Source organism: Tupaia chinensis, unplaced genomic scaffold, assembly GCF_000334495.1.
Source record: "Tupaia chinensis unplaced genomic scaffold, TupChi_1.0 Scaffold000231_2, whole genome shotgun sequence".
NCBI lineage: Eukaryota > Metazoa > Chordata > Mammalia > Scandentia > Tupaiidae > Tupaia > Tupaia belangeri.
This window is the reverse complement of record NW_006159707.1, coordinates 2,714,771-2,726,957: the sequence shown is the minus strand read 5'-3', so window position 1 is coordinate 2,726,957 and position 12,187 is coordinate 2,714,771.

The following is a 12,187-nucleotide window of genomic DNA, read 5'->3' as shown; positions in this document are numbered from 1 at the left end:
CTTAGATTAAAAAATGACTGTGTTGTAACTTTCCGCAATGCTATAAATGGGTCCAACAATTCAACTGTATAAAATGTAAGATTTTATATTACAAACTAATGTACTAACTGCGGCAGATCTTTTGTGATGATAGTAGCAAACTGCAGATTATCTTATGCTTGGATTTGTGCTATCATGGGCCATATAGTCCCAAGGTTTCACTGTGTTATTTGTGGGGACACTGTTGGTGATTAGGGTGCTGGACTCCCATGTGGCTGACCATGATTCGAATCCTGGACCTACAGGCTTGAAAGTGCTGCTGGGACATACACATGTAGAGAAGAGAATGGAAGAGACGGGATTGCAGCATGACCATTCCCTCTGGGGATTGACTGCTCATTTTTTTCTCTCTGCCTCCCTTCAGCGAGCACACGTGCCCTATGGCAAAAACCTAAAAATAAAACAAAATGAAACCTCCGGGGATAATGTTTAACTCTTTCTCATAATATTTTAATATAAATGGAGAACAACAATGCTATGGCACTTTTACTCATTAATTCTAGGTCAAGCGACATGCTTGGATTGCAAAGATGAAAAATCACCATGTCATCCTGGAAGATCTGAGTGAGGAAGCAGTTTAGATAGAATGTTACCTGTGTCACAATAAAGTTCTTTGCCAATCAAGTTAGCAAAGACCTCAAAAAGCAAAACAAAAGATGCAATCAATGCTTGTTAATACCTGATGAAAAGAGCACTTTATAGATCTCTGATGTCAGGCAAATTGGAACCCAGACTAGCTGCACTACCTCTATCTCCATCCTATCTCTGTTTCCTACTCTGGGTCTGCATGTCTTGCCTCTGGAGTCGAGGTTGGGGAGGAGATGGGGATAAAGAGCAATTTCCTCCTTACTCCCTATTGACTCTTGGGAAGGCTGCCCCAAAGGGACCTGTGAACAAGTGTCTTCCAAGCCTCAGGGGCAATGAGAACCTCAATGTCCCCCTCTCCCTTTGCCTTGTATTTCTTGCCTATCATTACAAACAGCGAGAGGAACCTCCCAGCACTCCTGAAAACTGTTCCTGCTATTGTATTTTTTTTTTCTTCCTTTGGAGAGGTTTTTGCTATAGGTGTGCGCGCTCACCAGAAAGACACAGAGAGTCAGAGAGACAGAAAGCGAGAAATCACCCCCCCGGGGGAATGGCCATGCTGCAATCCCTTCTCCTCCATTCTTCTCTCGGGATCTTGGGCGCGCACACACACACGTGGCGTGGGTTTAAGCCACCGGGTCTGGGACTCGAACTGCAGTCGACAACATGGGAGTCCAGTGACATAGCCATTATGCCAACTGCTGGTTCCCCTGCTATTGTATTTCCACCAGCTTCAAGACCACACCACCTACCCAGTTATTAGACCTAATCATCTCTAGCCATGCTCTCAGACCATTCCCTGCGATCTTCACCTGCTGCATCGCCAACCACCAACTACCTGTTGTTTTTTCTTTTCTCTCGACAACCACCTCTCCCTTCTTTCAATATCGTTATACTAGTATTAATTAACATTTGGTTATTTTACTTAATTTTTTTCATTTAAAATTTTAATTGCATTTGTGCTCCTTGTAAAAATGAAAATTCAGAAGTAAAATAAAATGAAAGTAAAATAAAATAAAAAGGAGAGTCTTTCCTTCCCTAATCTTATCCTAGACTCAAGAGACAACCACTGTTAGTAGCTTTGTGTTCATCCTTCCAGAACTATTTTTCAAAATGCAATTTAGACTAATGTGGTTTTAGTACCCATGTGCATAATTTATACAAGATGGTGGATTAAGGAAATCACATCTCTGGGAATTGGGCTGATTTGATCCGTGTCTTATGTGACTTTGCAGCATTTAAGCATCATCCACCCTGTTTTTTGAAACTTGATTCTTCCCAGCCTTCCTGCCTACCACTCTATGGCTGCTCTTTGTCATTTCTTTTATGGTCTCTCCTCTCATCTGTCCCTCTCCTGAAGGTTGATTCTTCATGGTTCTGTCCTCATCTCTCTAGGTTGTTAGGGTACAGAGCAAACCACTGCTTCTCAGACTTGCAGCCCCACATCTACTGAGCTGGGGGTGAGTGAGAACCACGGGTGCCTGGAAGCCAACTAGTTCTAGCGAGTAAGGCCTAGGCCTATTCCCACCAGGGTCAATATCCAAGCAGAATATTAGTACTGTGGCTCTTCCTGCTACTCTAGCCGCTGGCAATGCTACTGCTACTGCTACAACTGCTAGCGTTTCAGCCGGCCGAAGAGCAGCTCAGACTTTGTTGTAGAAATAAACACTTTCCACTCCATCCACCATCATTACCAGTAGGCATTTGCCTTCTCGATAGTCATGGGGGCTACTGCATAACTGACTCTTGTAAGAGGGGGTATCAGGAGACTGGGCCTGAAGTGACGAGGGAGACAAGAATAATAGGAGTGAGCAAATGACGACATGGGGTCTGTTACCTGCCAGACCCCTTGGAATAGGCTTGAGTCCTTGTCACTGGCGGTGTAAAGGACAGGTATTGCAAAACTGTTTCTTAAAATCTTTTGTGGGGGGCAGAGCAGCAGGTGGTGTGGTGGTTAAGGCACTGGACTCCCATATGGCCAACAGTGGTTCGAGTCATGGACTTGGTGACTTGAAAATTATGCCAGGCACATGTGTGTACATACCCAAAATCCCAAGAGGAGAATGGAAAGGGGAATGTGACTTGGCCATCCCCTCTAAGGGGTGTCTTTTTACTTTCTCCATGTATCTCTCTCTCTTTCTCTCTTCTCTCATCAGTGCATACACTCTATGACAAAACCCTAAAAAAAAAATCGGGGGAAGAGGGTGGAACATGTAACACACACATATACAAATGCGTAAAATGTAGGTGAACTGCATAAGGAATTGCTGTAAAGGAAACACACATGCAAATAACCACCATCCAGGTCAGAATAGAAGCCCTGCTTGTTCCTTCACTTTCAAAATCTTTTCTCACTCCCTAAAGGAAACCAAACTCTTAGTTTTTGGTAATCAGTCCTTTACTTTTCTTCATATTTTTATCATCTTAGAAAGCTTCCCTAAACCATGCCATTCAACTTGGCCCCTTTTATATAGATCTTCTATATTGGGTTGTCCGAGAAGTCATGACATAGCTTTCTGTTTTTCATGCAAAAATGTGTCATGACTTTTCCAACAACCCAACAGATTGACTCAAAATACTTTCTTTTGTGAATATATTTTACCCACTTTATTTTGCGAAGCTCATGCATGTTATCATGTGAAGTGTTTGTCCATTTTCACTCTTCTATGTTATTCTATTTAATTATGTGGATAAGCTACATCAATCAATCAATCAAACAAACATTTTACTGTTGAAGGACATTTAGGTTGCTTCCAATGTTTAGTTTTTATAAACAATACTATCTGTAGAATTGTTTTAATGAGAGACATGGTGATTGTCACGTGATGAGGAAGAGCTAGTCCTGTGCGGATTCTGCCTCTCCTTCGACAGGTGCTGAAGAACACATAGTTTTGTGAGCACAGAGAGATGACACCCTAATACCAGCACAGGCATCCTCACAAGGGGCACACTCAGCTAATCATCGCTTTCTGTGACTTCGTGCCCCTTAAACTGAAACCACAGAAAGAAAGTTGGGCAACTTCTGTGTTTTCAGATATGAGGTTGCTCTTTGCAGGAACGGGCTGCAGGGGCTGCCATTTGGGCATAAGTGTAAGTGTTCCTTGTATGAATCCACTATGGCCATCATTTTCCCCAAACTTACTTACTGGTGGGGAAGCCTTTCTCATTAAACCACCTGGAATGAGTGGAGGTGATTCTCACTGGGCCAGGAATGGTTGATGACAGGTTTTCATTGGTGGAATGTGGGAGTAGACCTTTGGCTGACTCTAGTAGATACGGCTCACCATAATGGTGTTGAAATAAGGTCCTCATGACCTGTGCAGACCACTAATGAACCTGTGCTCAAGAAGGGTTCTGAAGGAGGAAACCAGACCTGACCATATGGTTGACTAAATTAAACATAATTTCTTTCCTTCCTTCTTCTGTTTCAGTGGAACTTACCCAGAGAAATCTCTGGTATCCTAGATGTACAGATTAAATGATGCGATCAGTACTGAATAAATACTTCCTATGTGTCAGGCAGTGCTCAAAGTACTTTATATCATTTACGTTTCAAACATCACATGAGTGAGGTGATGTGTTATCAATTAGCTTTTTCTGTGTAACAATTATTCCCAAATTTTAGTATCTTAAAACAGTATCCATCTGGCATTTCTCATTCTTTGGATTTGCTGGTAGTTTATTCTGATTTGAGTTGGCTTAGCTAGAGCTGAGCCATCCAGTCCCCACAGGTCTAGTAGTTGGCTCAGTGTCAGCTGGGGTGACAGCCATGTGTGTCTCATTATCCAGCCCACACTTGTTGACATGGTGATGGGAAGGTTCTCAGCAGCAAGAGAGAATAAGTCCTAAAGGGCAAGCAGGTTTCCAGCTTCTGTTTGCATCACGTTAGCTAATGTCTCATTAGCCAAAGCAAGTCACATGACTAAGACCAGATTACACACGGAAGAGACCTACTCAAGGTAGGGGCAAGGGGAGAGATTATGGTAATCATTTTTATCATACCCATTTTATCTATGAGATTGATAAATGCTTAGAGAAGTTAAGGAACCTGTCGAAGATCACATAGCTGCTATTGGACGCAGCTCAGTCTCAACTCCAAGTTTATCTGGTGGCAAAGTCTGTGCCTTAAATCCTGTGTTAGTTATTATGTCTCTTTCTTCAGAATTGGGCCATTTTAATCCCATGTCCCGGCATACCAGCTAGGGAAGTGGAGGGAGGAGATAGCTCACTTAAGTAGTCTCCTTAGGGGCCACTCATTCCTAGAGTCTGGCAATTGGCTTTTCCATTTTACTGGGTTTAGCAGCTTCTTCAATTGTGAAAATAGTTCTCCTAAGTCTAACTAACAACCAGACACTGCACTGGATTCTACACCTTTGGCCTAATCACAATCCATAGGTGGCACGGATAAAAGATGGCAGCAGAAATGGGGTCTGGATTTGCTCAATGGGCAATCATTAAGAATCTACTATGTCTTGGCTAGATCCTGAATGTTCAGAAGTGCAGGCCAGGGAAACTGTTGCTCTCTGAAGTACATTTTCAATAGTGTATATTGGCGTGATGGGTATTTTTGTTTACTTTTATTTTTATTTTTTTGCATAGTAGATATTAAGACTGAGATAAAAGTTGTTTAGACTTAGAAGTTGTATGGTAGTTAAAACCTTGAAATTCACAGGCAAGGTGCTAGAGGACATCTTTTTATTATACCCAGCTCCTTTACCAACACTGGTGCATTTCATCAGGTGATTAGAACCTGCACCTACTTTTATTCAATTCTGAGTTCACCACCTCTTTTAAGTTTAGAATCTCCCCCAAAAGAACAGGTTTTTTTTTTTGTTTGTTTGTTTGTTTTTATGACTCTGGAAAAATGGAATGATTAGGCAGATTCAGGGTAGGAACTAAAGGAATAAAATCCCAAACTCTGTTTTGAATTTGTAATCAAGTTGACACTCTAAGCACCCCTAGGACCTGTCTTAAAAAGAAAAAAGAAAAGGCCTAGATTTGCATTTGAATGTGGTGCCAATCAACACTCATTAGCAGGAAAATACTCCACATCCTTAGCAGACAGGGAGCTTTGGCAGTTGCTCATTAGTTTTGTAGATTCAAATAATTATTCTAAGGTATGTTCCCTGTTTGATGAGATCCGGCTTTACGTTTCTCCCCAGAAAAAGATATTCCCAGGAGTTGTAACTGTATCCTCCTTTCCCTCTCCGTTTTCACTCACACACAGTGTGAGGCTCCTTTGTATTTTCCCAGGATTGTAGGCTGTCAAAGGGCTGGAAGTGTGGTAGAACTTCTAAACCTGGACAGTACTTAAAGGACAGAAACACAAACTTAGACATCTGAGGAGTTGCAAGAGAATCTGTTTATTACCCGTACTCTTTTCTCTTTTCTATTCTTTTTTCTTTTTTTCTTTTCTTTTCTTTCCTCTTTTCTTTTCTTTTCTTTTCTTTTCTTTTCTTTTCTTTTCTTTTCTTTTCTTCCCTTCCCTTCCCTTCCCTTCCCTTCCCTTCCCTTCCCTTCCCTTCCCTTCCCTTTCCTTTCCTTCCCTTCCCTTTCCTTTCCTTTCCTTTCCTTTTTTCTTTCCTTCCCTTTTCTTTCTTTCTTTCTTTCTTTCTTTCTTTCTTTCTTTCTTTCTCTTTCTTTCTTTCTTTCTTTCTTTCTTTCTTTCTTTCTTTCTTTCTTTCTTTCTTTCTTTCTTTCTTAATATAATCAAAAGGAAGGAATCTTAGATACAGGTGGTAGCTCAGTGGTAACGCCCTGGACCCATATGGGAAAGGTCCTGGGTTTGGGTCCTGAGAACTCTGAACACACTGGGTATGCACTTGGCTGTGATTCTGACTGGCTAAAACTGAGTGTAGATCAGGGTATAAAGCCCATTCTTAGGGTATCTCTCTCTCTCTCTCTCATAGAAGGAATTAAGTCAAAGGAAGAAAAAGGAACTGGACTTGATGAGCTGAGGGTAGAATGGAAACATACCACCAACTTCGTGCAGTATCCTTTGATGGGAATTTCAGAGGTGGGGACCAGCAGATGGAGTCATGGTTACATTGCTGGACTCCCACATGGCCTACCACAGTTTGAATCCTGGACCTGGAGACTTGAAACTCATGCCAGGCATGTGTGCATGAGTGCCCAAAATCCTGAGAGGAGAATGGAGTAAAAAGGATTGCGGCATGTCCATCCCCTCAGGGGGTGATTTCTCGCTTTCTGTCTCTCTGGCAAACGTATGCATGCACTCTATAGCAAAAGTCTCTTTGAAAAAAAAAAAAAGAATTTCAGAGGCGACCCGACTTCTGTCTAAAGGACTAGAAAATTAGGATAGAGCACAACTTTTGGCGGGAAGAGACGTTCCACAGGATAAACTAGGCCACAGTGAGAGGGTTATTAGGGCTAATTCTGCTCTAGGCGATAAGGAATACTCCCAGGGCAGTAGCAGTACCTGGCACAGAGGAAGAGCTCAATAGCACAGTGTTAAAAGCTCCGGTGTTAGAATAGACAAGCTTAAGGTCAAGTAGCAAGCTTTCTCAGAGATCTGCCTGATCACCCACCTGCTGGGGTGATTCCTTGCACATTATTGTTTGAGAACTATTGTGCTCTACTATACTGCTTCTGAAAATTAATGCTGGCCCTCTGGAGATTGTGTTGGTGGGAGGAAAAAGATGAATCCCAATGTGAAGTCTGCTTCTGTGTGCAGAGGAAACTACATTTTTGTAGTTTCTTCTTTGATTTTTCCAGTACAACCTCCATTTATTTCCAGCTGTATACTTTCCTCCATGTGGCCATGTTCTTTGGGGAAAGGTCTCCGCCCCCAGGATATGAATCATCATTGGCCTAAACCAACCTTGCTTTCCTCTTCTCCTTGCTTAGTGATTGGCTTAGGCATGGGCAAATGAAACAATTCTGGCCAATGAGACACCAGTGGGCAGTGTACTGGGGCTTCTGGCAAAGGTTTTCCTTACTGACTGTAAGAGGACAGAGAGTGAGAAGAAACCTTTCTGCTAGCTCTGGGTATGGTTGTGAGAAAGTGCTGACTGAAGCTTGGGCAGCCGTTTGGTGATCATGAGGGTGTTACTGGTAAACTAAGTTTGGCTACTTCTACTCGGGGTTCATGAAATGAAAGGCAGAGGCTGGGAAAAAAGAGTTTATTTCTGCAGCCAGGTTACAGGGAGGCAAACAGCAGGTACCACCAAACTGCCTCAGAAAGCTCAGCATGTGCTCAGTGTTTATAGATACACCACGCAAGCACTTGCAAATCTCTCTTCACTTCGATGTGTCAGTTGCTTCATCCTGATTCCTGTTTTTCTTGAAATACCCATGTCTTTTTTCTCATCTGACCATTCCTCAAAATATACCTTCCCATGACTCAGCAGTTGAGCAGATTCTTCTCCTCAGAGGACTCTCAATTTCAAAATGGCTGTGGTCCTGCTAAATCACAAACTGGCCTGCTCCAAAGGGGCTTGCTTATAGGTCAAGGATAACAGTGGAAAAGCACAAAGAAGCTGGTCTTTACTGATGTCACCAAGCTGAAGGGTTGTCATTTACTGATGTCATTCAACTCTGAAGGGTCCTCACTTGATGAGGTGAGAGAACATTACCTCATGTAAGGCCAGATCAGTGGTAGGCTGTTTCTTGTTGCTGAAAGAGGGGTGGAGATCTATTCTGAAGACAAGAAGACTGGACTATAGAGAGGGAGACCCCAAGACCAAAGCAGCAAGGCTAGGAACTGGAAAGCCTGACCTTTAGCATAGCACAGTGCTAAAGTCAGACTCTAGAATGGGAAGTGACTTGGTTCAAATTCCACTTCTGCCACTTACTAGCCATGTCTCCTTGGGCATGTTACTTAACTTCAGTCTCCTCTTCTGTAAAACAGGAGCAAGATAGTCCTGACTTTGCAGGGGTTCAGGAGGTTAAATTAGTAAAGTGAAGTACCTGGCAGTGCCTATGTGCAGTACCTAGTCTGTGGTAAATACTACTTAATATTGAACACACTTCCATTTTCTTCTTTTATGTGTGGCAGTTTTCCTTTTTTTTTAAAAAAAAAAGAGAATATTTTATTCTTAATTGTTATTATTTTTTTAAAAAATTTGACCAGAGAGAGACAGAGAGAAAGCGACAAAGTGAGAAAGCAAGCCGCCAGGTCTAGGACTCGAACTGCAGTCAGCCATGTGGGAGTCCAGTGGCCTGAACCACCATGCTACCTGCTGGCCCCTGTAGTTTCCTTTTTTGAAAAGTTAAACTTTTTAAAGACAATTGTAGATGCATGATCAGTTGTAAGAAAAATAAAATAGAGCGTGCATGTACCATTTATCCAGTTTCCCCCAATAGTAAAATCCTGTAACACTCGAGTACAGTATTGCAAAGAGGATATTTACGAGCGATACGTCAGGATGCAGGCATAGTACATTTCCACCACCACGAGGATTGCTGCAGGCTGACTTTTTTGTAGCCTTATCTCTACTCTCTTCTTAATGCCTGGCAGCCATAATCTGTTTTCCTTCTCTTTAGTTTATCCATTTATTTCTTCCTAGAGAGAGAGAGAGAGAGAGAGAGAGAGGCACCCCAATAGGATCCTCACAATGTGATTTACCTAGTCTCAGCCGCTCTGGGTCACAGGCGTACATGTGCATCTAGTATGCTCAGGCAGATCCCGGGACATGAACCCCAGGACCTTTTCCACATGAGTCCAGTTGCATTACCACTATGCCACCACCTGCCCTTGTTCTCTAGTTGTATTATTTTATTTTTTTTATTATAAAAACGTCATACCCATGGAATTATCCTTTATGTAACTTTTTGGGATTGGCTATGTCTACACAGCATAATTCCCTTGGAGTGTCATCTAGGTTGTTGAGTGTGTCAATAGTTTGTCCTTTTTTATTGCTGAATATTATTCCACAGTACAAACATACCACAGACTGTTTGGCCGTTTATCCAGTAAAGGACATTTGGGTTGTTTCCAGTTTTTGGCTATTAAGAGGAAAGCTGCTATAAACATTCATGGAGAGGTTTTTGTGTGAACATAAATTTTCACTTCTCTGGGATGAATGCCGAAGCGTGTAATCGCTGGGCTGTATAGCAGCTTCGTGCTTAGTTTTTCAGAGACAGCCAAAGAATTTTCCAAAGTGCATGTGCCATTTTGTGTTCTAACTAGTAACATAGGTTTCTTCACCTCGTTGCCACATTTGGTGCTGTCACTGTCTTTCATTTTAGTCATTCTGATAAGTATGAGGTGATAATCTTACTGTGGTTTTCATTTACATTCCTTCATGGCCGATGATACTGATCATCTTTCCATGTGCTTGTTTGCCATCTATGTATCCTTTTCAGTAAAACACCTCTTCCTGTCTTTTGTCTGTTTTTTAAACTGGATTTTAAAAAAACTGCTTAGTTTTGAGACTTCTTTATGTATTATAGGTACTAGTCCTTTGTAGATATGTGGTTTGCAAATATTTTCTTCTAGTCCATAGTAAATCTATAGTTTATCTTTTCATTTACTTAACAAGGTCTTCTTTGTTTTTTGTTTGTTTGTTTGTTTGTTTTGAGAGAGAGAGAGAGAGAGAGAGAATATATTCATAAAAAAAATTAACATTTTTTTTCTGAGAGGTTTTCACAACAGGGTGCGTATGCTTGCCAGAAAGAGAGAGAGAGACAGAGAGACAGAAAGTAAGAAATCTTTACGTGTGCGTGCGTGCCCAAGATCCTGAGAGGAGAATGGAGGAGAAGGGATTGCGGCGTGGCCATCCCCCCCCGGGGTTGATTTTTCGCTTTCTATCTCTCTGCCTCTCTGTGTCTCTCTGGCGAGTGCATGCAAAAAAAAGAAAAAAAGAAAAAAAAAAGATTTTTGCTATAGGGTGCGTGAGATCGCTAGAGAGACGGAGAGAGGCAGAGAGATAGAAAGCGAGAAATCACCCCCCAGGGAAGATGGCCACTCTCAATCCCTTCTCCTCCATTCTCCTCTCGGGATTTTGGGCACCCATGCACCCATGCCTGGCATGAGTTTCAAGCGACCTGTGGGAGTCCAGCGACGTTACTATTTCGCCATCTGCTGGTCCCTAACAAGGTCTTTTGATTAAATTTTGTTTTCCAAATCTACATCAGACTAAAAGAAGATGGAAGGACTGTGCTGTTTCTCGAGTCCCGAGATCCCTGACTGATCGACCTTTTCCCTCCACCTTTCAGAGTCTTGTTAGTTCTGCATATATTAGCCATGAATTTTCAGTTGTACTTAGTGGGAAGAACAGGGAAAAGCACATTTACTCAATTTTCATGGAAGTGAGAATTCTGTCATTGTTTCTTCTTATCCCAAGATTTTAATTCCTTCTTTTTTTTTTTTTTTTTTTTTTTTTTTTTTTTTTTTTTTTTTTGGAGAGGCTTTTGCTATAGGGCACGTGAGAGGTTGCATGTGCCAGAGAGAGACACAGAGAGGGAAACTGAGAAAGCACCTCCCATGGCCCCTCAATGCCTTCTCCTCCATTTCTCTTTTGGCAGCAATGGCAGAAAAATTTTCTCCTCCCTTTCTCCTTTGGGGATGTTGGGCATACACATGCAGGTGCCTGGAGTGTTTCTCAAGCTGCCAAGTCCAGGACTTGAACTGCATAGTCAGCCATGGAGGATTTAGCCACCTTAACCCCTGTGCCACTGGCTGGCCCATATCCTAATACTTCAGGAAAGTTTGGAGCATTTACATGGGTTATGTGATAGTGTCATGGGACAATAAAAGATGTGTGTCTTTTTGTTGGGTTGTTGGGAAAGTCATGATGTGTTTTTGCATAGAAAAACAGAAAAAAAAATGATTTTCCCGACAACTTAATATATGTTTTTTTCCAACAGAAAACTTGACAATTTTCCCTCTATCAAATGTTTCCTCCTCTTCCACCTCACACTCACCCTCCACCACCAGACATGTGCCTTTTTGTGCTCTTATGACTCTACTGAGACCTATGTAGAATAATAGCATCTTTACTTCCAAGGAGGAGGAGGAAGTAGTGAACAGGGGAAAGACTGTTAGACTGAGTCTGAGCCAGCAGTGGTGGTGTGGGGGATACCAGGTCGTCGGAAAGTCATGATGCATTTTTTGCATAGAAAAACATTGGAAATGATGTCATGACTTTCCCAATGACCTCATAGTTGGCTTACACAGCAGCAGTCACTCCCCTGCTTTATTTCTTCGATTCTGTTGGTTACTGCAGTATGCTTACTCATAAAAGATGGATCACGATTTGTGCAGGCCAGCCGTTGCTATCCTAGTCCCCTTTGGCAGATCCTCACTTTGCCAACCTCCCTTGCACCTAAAGGTGGCCGTGTGATCCAGTTATGACCAATGCTATCCAAAAGGAAATTCTTCTGGCGCCTTCTATGGACATTTTTGCATTTTCTAAATGATCTTCTTTCCTGTTGGAGACAAAGGAGGGAGAATATGAAGGCTGGAGGTGTAGTAGCCATCTTGTGACTTTGAGGTGATAAGCCTAAGAGAGAAAAACAAGTGCATGGACTGGTAATCTTCCAGAGCCCTAATATCCTTAAGCCACTGATTGTACTCATCACCTAGATCCAGGCTTCCTGC